Source organism: Macrotis lagotis, chromosome 6 (assembly GCF_037893015.1).
Source record: "Macrotis lagotis isolate mMagLag1 chromosome 6, bilby.v1.9.chrom.fasta, whole genome shotgun sequence".
Lineage (NCBI taxonomy): Eukaryota > Metazoa > Chordata > Mammalia > Peramelemorphia > Peramelidae > Macrotis > Macrotis lagotis.
The window spans coordinates 195,497,315-195,510,067 of record NC_133663.1 but is presented as its reverse complement, the minus strand read 5'-3'; positions in this window follow the sequence as shown (position 1 = coordinate 195,510,067).

The window sequence follows — 12,753 nt, the reverse complement described above, 5'->3', positions numbered from 1 at the left end:
AAGTATATTTCAATATCTTTCAGATATCATTAATTCTTTCTCTGGAGAAGGCATTTATCATCTTAAGTCTTTCAGAGTTGTCTTGAGTCTTTTTATTGCTCAAAATAGGTAAGTTATTTACAGTTGATCAACTTACAATATTGTTGTTACTTTGCATACATTGCATTTCATTTTGTATGAGCTCAAGTAAATAAAGGTTTTTCTGAGAACATCTTGCTCATCTATGGTATAATATAATTTCATTACAATCACATACTACAATTTGTTCAACCATTCCCCAATTGATAGGACATCCCTTCATTTTCCAATTCTTTGTCACCAGAAAAAGCTGCTATAAATACTTTTGTACATATAAGTCCATTTTTTTCTTTTTTAAAAAAATTTCTTTTTGGATACAGACCTAGTAGCTATGTTGCTAGATCAAAGGAATGCATGATTTTATATACCTTTGAGCATAGTTTCAAATTGCTCTATAGAAGGGTTGAATCACAACTCAACCAACATAACATTAATATCGCACTTTTTAGACATCCTTCTAACATTTATCATTTTCCTCTTCTCTCCTATTAGCCAATATTAAAAAATTGATTTAATTTGCAATTCTTCAATCAATAGTGATTTAGAATGTTTTATATGGTCACAGTTAATTGATTCTTCATCCGGTAACTTTTTTCATAACTTTTGATCATATATCAATAGAGGAGTGACTTATTTTTATAAATTTGATTGAATTCTCTTTATATTGAGAAATGAGACTTTAATCAAGAGAAACATGCTTCAAATTTTTTCAGTTACTATTACTAACCATATTTCCCTCCAACCTATCGTCCATTTATCTTATCCTCTCTCTCCTTTCATCCTGTCATTTCTCAATTTTTTGCTTTTGACTATCCCCTCTCTCAACCTACCTTTCTTTCTATCACCCCAATCTCTTCTCTTATTCCTTTCTTCTCCTAATTTCCTGTTGAATAAGACATATTTCTATACCCAATTGAGTATGTACTTTATTCCATTTCTGAGTCATTTCTGATGAGAATAAAGTTCAATTGATAACCATCATTCACCTTCCAGTCTTCTGGTCAATTATAATACGTCTTTCCATACTTCTTCATGCACCCAGTATACTCCTATATCTCATTCTTTATTTTTATGTTATTCCCTCAATTGATGGGAATTCCTTCAATTTCCAATTCTTTGCCACTCTGAAAAGAGCTACTATAAGCATTTTTGTATGCATCCTTTTCTTTTTTCCTTCAATGCTTTGGGATACTGACTTATAGTAGCATACTGTGTTAAAGTTATGAACACTTTCATAGGTCTTTGGGCATAGTTCCAAATTGTTTTCCACCAAGAGTATTAGTGTCCCAGTTTTTCCAGATCCTTGCCAGTATTTGTCATTTTCTTTTTCTGTCATATGAGTCAATCTAGTATGTGTGAGGTACTACTTCAGAATTGTTTTAATATGAATCCATCTTCTTCATATTGAATACAACTTCATCCTTTTTGACTTGATCCATTGTTTTGATTCAGGCAAACCTTTCTATGTTATTTTTCCAAGTTCAGATCATCAAAAGATGATATTTCTCTAGGAACTATCTTTGGAGTTTCCTCTGTATCTCCATCTACATGAGGTTAAAAAAAGAATAATGTTTAAGACAGACTCTGAAGGTTCAATGATTCATTTTTTTCTTTCCATCCTTCTTTTTCCATTTGTTTGGCCTTCTTAACATCTTTCCAATGAGTTAGCATTCTCCCCTTCTCTGCTCATATTTTTTTTTTCCTTTTCTTCTTCCCTTTAAAGCTTTCCTTTCCCCGTGGCAGTGTACAAGGAAGGGAAATAAGTATTGCTCTCATCCTTTCATCTTCTCTAGTAGGGAGGCTGACCTGCATTTTGCATACTTGTGGTCATTGCTTAAAACTAACATATCCTATTTGTTTCAAGGCATTGAAAAATTCTCATTAACCTTTATATTTCCTGTAATTGAGATACTCAATTTTCTGTTATTCTAATGAATTAATTTTAGGGAGATTAAGGATGAATGCCTGTTTGCTACACTCATGAATGCATTAATAAATTGGCCATTAAGGAATCCTGAGAAGACTTTGTATATATATTTGTGTATACATATGAATATTGTCTATATATCAATTAAATAAACTCTATATATATTCATATATATTTTTATATCTAACAGAAACTCTTCCATATTTATATTATCTAAATAATATTAATAAGTAATTTTATATTATTTATATAAAGTATACCTATATATCTGATATATTTTATATGTGCATATTAGAGTATATAGAAAATAAGCATATATGTATTTGTGCACATATGTACATATGGATAAGTAATGTAAATATACAACTCTTGTAAAATACATGTTCCATATACCTATATAAATATTTGCATATGATTTCTAGGGTTCCATGGTACAGCATAAACATTATACTATTTGGAGTCAAAGAATGCTAAGTTCAAATACTGGCTATTCTTCTTTATTACCAGTATGAATTTAAATAAAGAATTAGATTGAAAAAATTGGCTTTCTCTCTTATTTTAATAACTAATAATGAAATAAAATAACAAAATATTAAATAAAATTATGACTTAGGTTTTCCCTTTCTATTTCCTCATTCAAAAATCAACCCCTATAGGTTATTTTGTCAGTCTGAACGACATTGCCAATGAGTGAGAGTGTTCAAATCCTCAAATCTTCAGTAGGATTCCATCTAACTAGGAGACTTTACAAATATAATCCAAATTAAGTAAGATATTTATGTCTGTCCTTGAAAAGTTCCAATAGAATTTAGGGTGACCAAGTTTATAAAAAAGGAAAATAAAATAGCAAGGTCTTAGTAGAGATGGATTCTTTTACTTAGATTTCTGGAGGTAATTCAGTCTTGTTCATATTCTCTGAAGGAGGAACTGAAGATTTTTTTGCTCAACTCCTCATTAATATGTTCACAGCACCACACTGATTGCTAACTAATCAGAGTTGATTATTATATTTAGGAATTATTATTTTTACTATTCTCTAGAATGGATCTGTGGTTTATAAGAGCAAGCCAATAACCTTTTTGAAGTTATTTGCTAACCATAACTAGCCAAATTATTAATTGCCCAGAAACTGTCTCTCAAATTTCTCATTTATCACAAAACTATCTGGTCTTCATGTTCTCATTTCTTAAAATTAAAGAGTTAAATGAAATTATCTCTAAGGTCCCTTAGAGCACCATATCTCTGATCATAGCAAGTGGTCTTTTCCACTTTTCTTTGTATCTTTCTTAAAATGTAATTGTGGACTGACATTTGTCTGAAAAATCACACTGTTATTGTTATTGTTTCCCTTTTAGTTTGTGATCACATTGGTGTTTTCATGGCAAAGATACTAATTACTTTCCCTTTCTTTTTTTTTAGGTTTTTGCAAGGCAAACAGGGTTAAGTGACTTGCCCAAGGCCACACAGCTAGGTAATTATTAAGTGTCTGTGACCGGATTTGAACCCAGGTACTCCTGACTCCAGGGCCCATGCTCTATCCACTATGCCACCTAGCCACCCCTCTTCCCCTTTCTTTCCACACTTCCTTTTGACACACTGGGAAATTGAGGGAAACATGTAAGTGATGTGCCCAGTGTCAGATAGCTAGCAAGTGGCTAAAGTCAAACTTAAACTCATGAAAATAAGTCTTCCTGACTCCAAGGACAGTGCTCTATCTATGGTACCATTTAACTGCTCCTTAAACACACCTCACTTATTAAAAATCACAGGATAATGTTTTAACAACTGGAAGAGATCTCAGGGGTTACATGGTCAGTCTTACTCCTTTTACAGAGGGGGGAAGGTGAGGTCTAGAAAGATTTAGTAATTAGAGAGATTTAGTAATAAATGGTAGAGTTAGCATTTAAAACCATGGCCTCTACTTCCCAATTTATCACAATTTCCCTACATTGTATTTTCTCCAGGCTTGAAGAAGGTATACAGGTTACCTTATAATTTTAAGACTAGATGCAGTTTTGTTCTGTGGAATTCTTTAGATTAGAGAGCTATCCACTGTTATAGCCAAAGCATTAGTTTTGGGTTGCTGGTTGATATTTTTCAGAACCTGAATGAGCAAGCACATTGTTAGGGAAATGACCTATGATTCAATGAAATAGGACAAATGCAGTTTGGGATAATAACAGAGACAATATAGTATAACTAATAAATAAAAATAGAATAGAGATGGAGATAAAATGAAGGATGATGTAATAATACTCTAGCTCATATAGGCTCTTTAATCTGTGGATCTCAAAGTACTTATTCTAAAGAGAGAATGAGTTAAGATAATAGTGAGGGAATAATCAATATAGACAGAAAATAAGTTTGACAATCCAAATTATAATATGTTAGAAAGGGAAAGAATTGAAAATTTCATTATGCACATCAGACAGGAAATGAGATAATATTCAATGATACTGGAGCAGGCAGGTAAGAACAGTGGATAGACAGAGGAGGGAAGTTAGCAAACTACCCAAGGGTGTGAAGAAATAACTGACAACAAATAAGAAAAAGCTTTTAAAACTGCAGTATTGAGAAAGATGCCTGACAAAAGACTATATGGCCATTCCATGGAATTAAGATAATATTAATTTAAAACAAATTAATGAAAATACTACTCTATGGGCAATCATTATTAGCCATTAAAATTCAGGAGTTGATTGAAACAAATATTTTCTCTGAATACTTGAAAATACTGGATATTGAAAAACAACAAGGAAACACCTTTGTTTTGAAAATGTTAAACTGAAAGCAATAAACTGTTTATTAATAACAATTTAAGCAAAATGGATTTATATTACCTCCTTTGTATGGAATCATGAACCTCATAACTCAGTAAGATGGTCCATATTTTGTACAAAGATAACAGAGCTGAAAGGCAGCACTGGACTTGGAGATTAAAGATGTGGATTCAAATACTGGTAAAAGATAATATGATAAAGTAGAGCACTAAGATGAGTTTGGAAATCATTCATGTCCTGCTTCTGAACAAGTTACTTAACCCTGACAAGTCCAAGGCAATTCTAATACTAATTTGTAAAGTACATATCAAACTGCATTGGTGGGTGGTATTCCCTTGCTAAGCTCTCTCTACATGAATGAAATCAGAGTTGTATTAAAACCAAATGAGACAAAATATAGAAATCATACACTACTTTTCTCAGTATTTCTGAAATTCAGTGAGATAATGTAAAAAAAATACTTTGGAACTATAAGATGCTACACAGTTGTGTTATGATATTTAATGAACTCCCTCATCCAGCTTTTAAGAATTTAATTATTTTTGGTTAAAAAGAATTTAGCAGGATTTAGGGATAGAGAATAAAAGAAAATTCAGAATTCTAGTTTAGAATGAAGATAAAACACAAACCAAGTCTAGAGAATTCTCAAAATTGTAGCTTTTTGCATTTCTAGAGAAGTTCATAAAACCATTTTGAAGTAGGGGAAATATTGGACAGTGAAATATGCTTTACAGTTATTCATCTGTTCCCTCTACACAGACCATGTCCCTTACATTAACACTTGAAACCCCCCCACCTCTACCCACCCACCAAGCTATGAAATGAATTTAGTAAAAAGTACCTTGCCCTCCCTGGCAAGGAAATCCAATAAATCCTTGTCCCCCAGGCACAAAACCCCCTCTCAGGAAAATAATGGATCCCTGCCTTAACTAGAAGGGATTAAGTCTTTGAGCTGTCACCCCTCATCTGCATATTCTAATTACCTCATCTCTACTCTCTGAGCCTTTCAAAGCTGTTATGCCTCCCCACCTCCTCCTTAAAAACTCAGCTGACTCCTCAGTTAAGCAGTTCATTCTCCTTTGGAGAAGCACACTCTGGAAGAGAATGGAAAGCTTCTGCTTGCTTGTCAGAGCTACTCTCTTCTGGGGAGTGTGATCCTCTGCCCTTTTAATCTTCTCTACTATTTATTCCTTGCTTGCTTGCTTGTCTTCCTTTGGGGAGCCCAAAAGTGCCATCCCCTAAATAACTCTTACTTCCCTTTGCTCCCCTTTTCTGCTATATTCTCTGCTTGCTTCCTTACTTTTCAGCCTTTCATGGTGGTTTTGGATATTTAGATTGTTTAAGAATCAGTGGCTACCTATCCTTTGGCCTCCTCTCTTTAGCTCACAGCAATACATAAAATAACCCCTTCTGTCCCTAATATTTAAAAAAAAAAACCTTATGAACATTTTATAGTAACTTGTGAACTTTTTGTACTAACTTGAATTTTTTGTTGTATCCTGTGCAACCTACAAATTAAAGTCTCTGCCTTTTCTTACTCTTCTGATTTCAGGAGTGTCTGGTGATTTCATCACCCAAGATGAACCCACTTCAATTCTTACGACTCCTCGCAGAAGCTCATTTTTCTAGCTTCAAATTGAATATTACTGAGTCAGAAATAATTTAATAGATGGCTGCATTCCTAATGAAGTGCATGATGCCCAGTCTAGCAAAAAAAAAGGCAACAAACTGCATATTTAATCTATTTAATTCCATAGCTGAGGAAAAAAAGTCATCCACATACCTGTATGTATATGTGTATATGCATATATGCATACTTATATAAATACAAACATACAGTGGAATAAACTTTTTAGAAGTTTATATGCCCCCAATCTAATAATCATAAAAAAATCTTTGCCTCTAAGATTCTTAGAATTAGGTTAAGAACTCTGTAGGATAAGAACAAGGACTGTGGTACCACAAGGCAAGAGTGAAAGGGCATTTGGAGATTGCCTTGAAAAGGCATGCTTTGTAGGTTCAAAGAAGTTATTGAATATGCTAAAATGGCAAGATTTGTGTACATTGACTTTCATTAGCAAGTAGCCTGAAAGGACTACATAATTTTTATGAATTCTATCATAAGATTAAAAAAAACTTATTAGTAATTGGCAAAGTGTTTGCATAGACTCTAAAAGGTACAGAGCTACAATTTATCAATCATCTATCAATCAGCATTCATTAAATTCATTAAACTTCTAATATGTACTAAGGCTGTTTTATTCTTGAAGAACACAAAACAAAATTGAGAAAAATACAGCCCTGTAAGATTTGCATTCTATTGTTCAAGAAAACATGTATACAAAAGTACATAGCTGAAATATAAATATAACCCTGGTTTTTGAAATATAAATAAATTAGAGCTGTATGTACATTATATTTTCATATTTATTTGCATGTACATTTATATGTGTATATGCACTATGTATAAAATGCTTTTTAATAATAGCTGCATTATAGGGCAACTAGGTGGAGCAGTGAATAGAGTACCAGCCCTGGAGTCAGGAGGATCTGAGTTCAAATTTGACCTCAGACAATGATTACCTAGCCATGTGGCCTTGGGCAAGTCACTTAACCCCATTGCCTTAAATAAATAATTTTTAATAAAATAATAGCTGTGGGGCGGCTAGGTGGTACAATGGATAGAGCACCAGCCCTGGGGTCAGGAGTATCTTAGTTCAAATCTGGCCTCAGACACTTAGTAATTACCTAGCTGTGTCACCTTGGGCAAGCTACTTAACCCCATTTGCCTTGCAAAAACCTAAAAAAAAATAATAATAGCTGTCTTATTTGTCCTCTTCACTCAACTCTCTGCTTTCCTATCTGTTCTCCAGGTAACTTACAAATTAAAGTCACTTCCTTGCTCAAGAAGTTTTATTACCTTCTTATAATATATTTTGATTTTAAAAAATTGGATTAAATATACATACATTATATATTTTCACATGCACATATACATTGACTATGTATTGTGACTATGCATATATTGCATAGACAAATATATACAAATTATGAAAACACATCACAATATATGTAATAATACGTGTTTGCTTATATTTACATTGTTTCTGTCCCTTATTCTCATTTTCTTGACCTCTCCACTTCTCTCTATCTCTGCTTTTTCTGTTTCTGTCAATTTCTCCCTGCTTCTGTGTGTCTTTGTCTTTTTCTTTCTCTTTCTCTCTACATAGTGCATAGGAGATTTCCTTATGTTCTGAAGGAGCTGGGTATCAAGGTACAAGGATAATAAAGTCAAGCTGGTGTGCCTAAGTAGAAAAATACTCATTTCTGTTAGAGCTGTCTCCAAATGAATGAATACAGTATTATCTTCTTGGTCTACAATAAAGTGAGGAAAGAAAAAAAGTGAAAAAAGGAAAGAAGGAAGTGAGAAGGAAAGAAGCAAACAAGAAAGGAAGGAAGGAAAAAAGGAAGAAAGGAAAGAAAATATATGATATAGGTTAGGAAAATTATTTTGTTTATATTATACATCTATCTTCATATAAGTACATTGCCTTCACAGTAAAAATGTAATCCCCCCCAAGGAACTGCCCTTTTATTTTTTTTGTATCTCTAGGACACAGCAATGTGGCTATCACATAGAAGGGTGAAATGCATGCTTGTGGATTGAATGGTTATCAGATCTCTGAGTCTTTCCAATTTTTGGAAAATTCTTCAGAACTTTATCATATTTGCAGTTCTTCCTCACTGGTTTCAATTTTGTTTTACAAAGGAAAAAAGTATTATTTGATGTCTTTTGTTTTTATGTGACAGTCATTTTTGAATAAGCCTCTTCCTCATTGATCCACATGATGTGGTCTTCCTTATAAAGAAGGGAAGGTGGAGGAATTTCAGAAAATCAAGGACACATTAACCTTGATATCTTTTGTAAAATAACATGCCCATAACTCCTTTCCCCTGCCCTCACAATTAAAAAGGTCCAGTTGAAAAGTATTAAACCACTCCTTTCTTATTCAACTACTGAAAATATTATTGTGTTTCTAAAATCTTCATTTTCTGATAGAATTTCTGATAGGATTCCAAAGACCTCATACTGCACTATGTACAGGAATAAGTTTAGGTATTTTGAAATTTATTATTTATTATTTAGAAGAGTTTTCAAGGAAAAGAACCATTATCCTCTCTGATAAGCCCTATGAACATTCCAAAGCTGTCAATTTGATTTATTTTTGTTCTTTTGACAGACTTACCAGAGCAGGAAGGGAACTACAGACAGCCTCAGTTGAAAGATTCTACCACTTCCTGGTAGAAGATCCCTAAGAGGAATTACATTGTTTACAAGTGAATATGCTTGAGAGCAAACAAAGAAATGGGGTGAGGCACAAGTAACTTTCTTGTTCCTGAATTCCAGATTTTCTTCTTGGAACATTGATAAATATTTTAAAATTTTGTTGTGGATTAAAATATGAAGCAATTAAATCCATGTGACTTTTAAGATGACAGGATAATGGGGAAAGTGTTTATGATTCAAATGTGTGTATTTTGAATTAAGGAGATAAAATAAACTATGATGCATGCCAAGTGATAATGTGAAAGAATAATCTGTACTACTGTAAATTTTATCATAAACCATTAATAAATAAACATTATTATTCATATGTGATATATTTTTATTTCATTTTATTATACCCCATAATTTTAATTACAAGGCAATTAATGTATTTTAGGATATTGAAAGTGAATGTAATGTTACATATTGCATTCCATTTTTACTGGCCTCTATATTTTTCTTTAAGAGCCCTGACCCTGGGCTCAGAAGCCTGGTGTGAGAAATGTAGGGTGTTGGTCTTCAGAGTGTGGAGGGGAGCCCTGAGGGAATCCATTACAAAGGGGGAATGACCCAGCCAATCACAAGACTGGAAGAGTTTTCCTAATCCCATTTCAGGGATACCAAACCCCTAACTGATTCTCAACTGGTCAAGAGTGACCTAGAGATTTTGACCTAATGCTACTGAGTTTGCACAATTAGGTAATTGAATATTTAACCCCCACACCCCACTGTGAGTATTGGGGTTCTTTAGCATATCGTGTATGGTATAATGTGGGGGGGATCAAATTGGGGCATATCATGGAATGGATGGACCTTTTGGATTGTAACTCAAACTCTGAGAGCCTATGAACATACAAGAGGGAGGGGAAAGAGTTTCTGAAGACAATAAATTAACTGACTTTGAAGACTAATTCATGCTTCAGCCCTAGGTGAAGTTCCCATACCTTGTAAGGTCTATCTTGCAAGGTTCATGAATAAAATGTACAATTTTCTCCCACTCTAGCAGGTTTTTCTTTTCATTCATTTATAACACTGGAATTCCAGTTCAGGTTCTACAACTTATTACTTAGTACAATGGCTCCACAGAGATAGGATCACTTCTAATAGAATTTCTATGGCATTGTATGACTAAACTAGCAAGTGATTGAATCAATGAAAGAGTGAGTGAAAGAAATGTGTTTATTAAGTAAACACTCAGCAAAGAACTGTGCTAAGTATTTTTTGATCATATATATATATATATATATATATATGTATAATTTACTTTCCAATTATATACAGTAGTATATTTTTGTAAGGCTTTTGGATTTTACAATTTTCCTCTATATTCCATTCCTTGCCCCACCCCACCCCCCACTGGAAGGCAATCTGATAATCTTTCCCTTCTTTCCATGATATGCATTGATCAAAATTGAATATGTTGAGAAAAAAACATATCCTTGAGGAAGGAAAAAAATATTAGAGAAAGCAAAATTATATAGTACATAGGACAACTTTTTTTTAAAAACTTGAAGTAATAATCATTTGTCTTTGTTTAAACTCCACATTTCTTTCTCTGGATACAGATGGTATTCTCCAACACAGATCCCCTAAATTATCCCTGAGTATTGCACTGATGGAGTGAGCATGTCCATACAAGGTTGATCATCACCCCCAAGTTTCCATTGTGGTGTACAATATTCTTCTGGTTCTGCTTATCTTGCTCAGCATCAATTGATACAGGTTTTTCCAAGCTTCTCTGAAATCCTGTACCTCTTGATTTCTAATAGAACTATAGTGTTCCATCACATACATAACCATGATTTGTTCAGCCATTCCCAAATTGATGGATATTCACTTGATTTCAAATTCTTTGTTACCACAAACAGTGCTGCTATGAATATTTTTGTATAAGTGATGTTTTTACCCTTTTGCATGATCTTTTCATGGTATAGACCCAGCAGTGGTATCATTGGATTAAAGGGTATGCACATTTTTACCGCTCTTTGGGAGTAATTCCAAATTGTTCTCCAGAAAGGTTGGATCAGTTCAAGCAACCACCAATAATGCATTAGTGCATTAGTATCCCATATTTGCCACATCCCTTCCAACATTGATCATTGTCCTTTCTGGTCATTTAAACCAATCTTAGAGGTGTGAGGTAGTACCTCAGAGATGCTTTAATTTGCATTTCTCTAATCAGTAATGATTTAGAGCAGTTTTTCATATGATTACATATAGTTTTTATTTCCTCTTCTGCAAATTACCTTTGCATATCCTGTGACCTCTTGTCAGTTAGGGAATGGTTTGTTTTTTCATAAATTTGACACAGTTCTTTATATAACAAGTCCTTTGACAAAAACAATAGTTGTAAAGATTGTTTCCCAATTTACTACATTTCTTTTGATCTTGATTACAGTGCTTTTATTTGTGCAAAAGCTTTTTAATTTAATGTAATAAAAATTATCCACTTTTTTTTATGATGTTCTCTGTCGCTTCCTTTATCATAAACTACTTCCCTTTCCATTGATCTGATGGGCAAACTATTCCTTGTTCTCCTAATTTGCTAGTAGTACTGTATTTTATGAATAAATCCAGCATATGTTTTGATCTTATCTTAGTATGGGGTATGAGATGTTGATCTAATCCAAGTTTCTGCCATATCATCTCCCAGTTATACCAAAAGTTGGACTCAATGGGTTTATCAAACAGAAGATTTCCATAATCATTTCCTGCTGTTTCTTTTGCACTTAGTCTATTCCACTGATCCACCACTCTGTTTCTTAGCCAATACCAGGCAGTTTTGATGACTGATGCTTTATATTATAATTTTAGTTCTGGTAGAGCTAAGCCACCTTCTTTTGCACTTTTTTTCATTAAATTCATGGAAATTCTCGACTTTTTATTTCTCCATATGAATTTACTTACATTTTTTCTAACTCATTAAAGTATTTTTCTGGAATATTTATTGGTAGGGCACTAAATAAGTAGTTTAATTTTGGTCGAATTGTCATTTTTATTATATTAGCTCAACCTATCCATGAGTAGTTAATATTTGCCCAGTTATTTAAATCTGATTTGATTTGTGTGAGAAGTGTTTTGTAATTGTTTTCAAAAAGTTTCTGAGTCTGCCTTGGCAGGTAAACTCCCAAGTATGTTATATTGTCTGAAATTACTTTGAATGGGATTTCTCTTTCTAGATTTTTCTAACTGCATCTTACTAGTCATATTTAGAAATGCTGAGGGTTTATGAAGGTTTATTTTATATCCTGCTAAAGTTGCTAATTATTTCTAGTAGCTGTTTAGATGACTTTTTTGGATTCTCTAGGTATACCATCATGTCATCTGCAAAGAGTTTTGTCTCTTCCTTTAATTTCTTTTTCTTCTCTTATTGTCGAAGCTAACATTTCTAACAAAATTTTGAATAAGTAATGGTGATAAACGGGCATCCTTGTTTCTACCCTATTCTTATTGGGAATTCCTCTAGCTTATCCTCATTGCAAATAATGCTTGTTGATGGCTTCAGAGATACTTCATATCATTCTAAGGAACAATGCATTTATCCCTACTTTCTCTAGTGTTTTTAGTAGGAATGAGTGCAGTATTTTGTCAAAAGCTTTTCCAGCATCTATTAAGATAATCAAATGATTTCTGTTAAATTG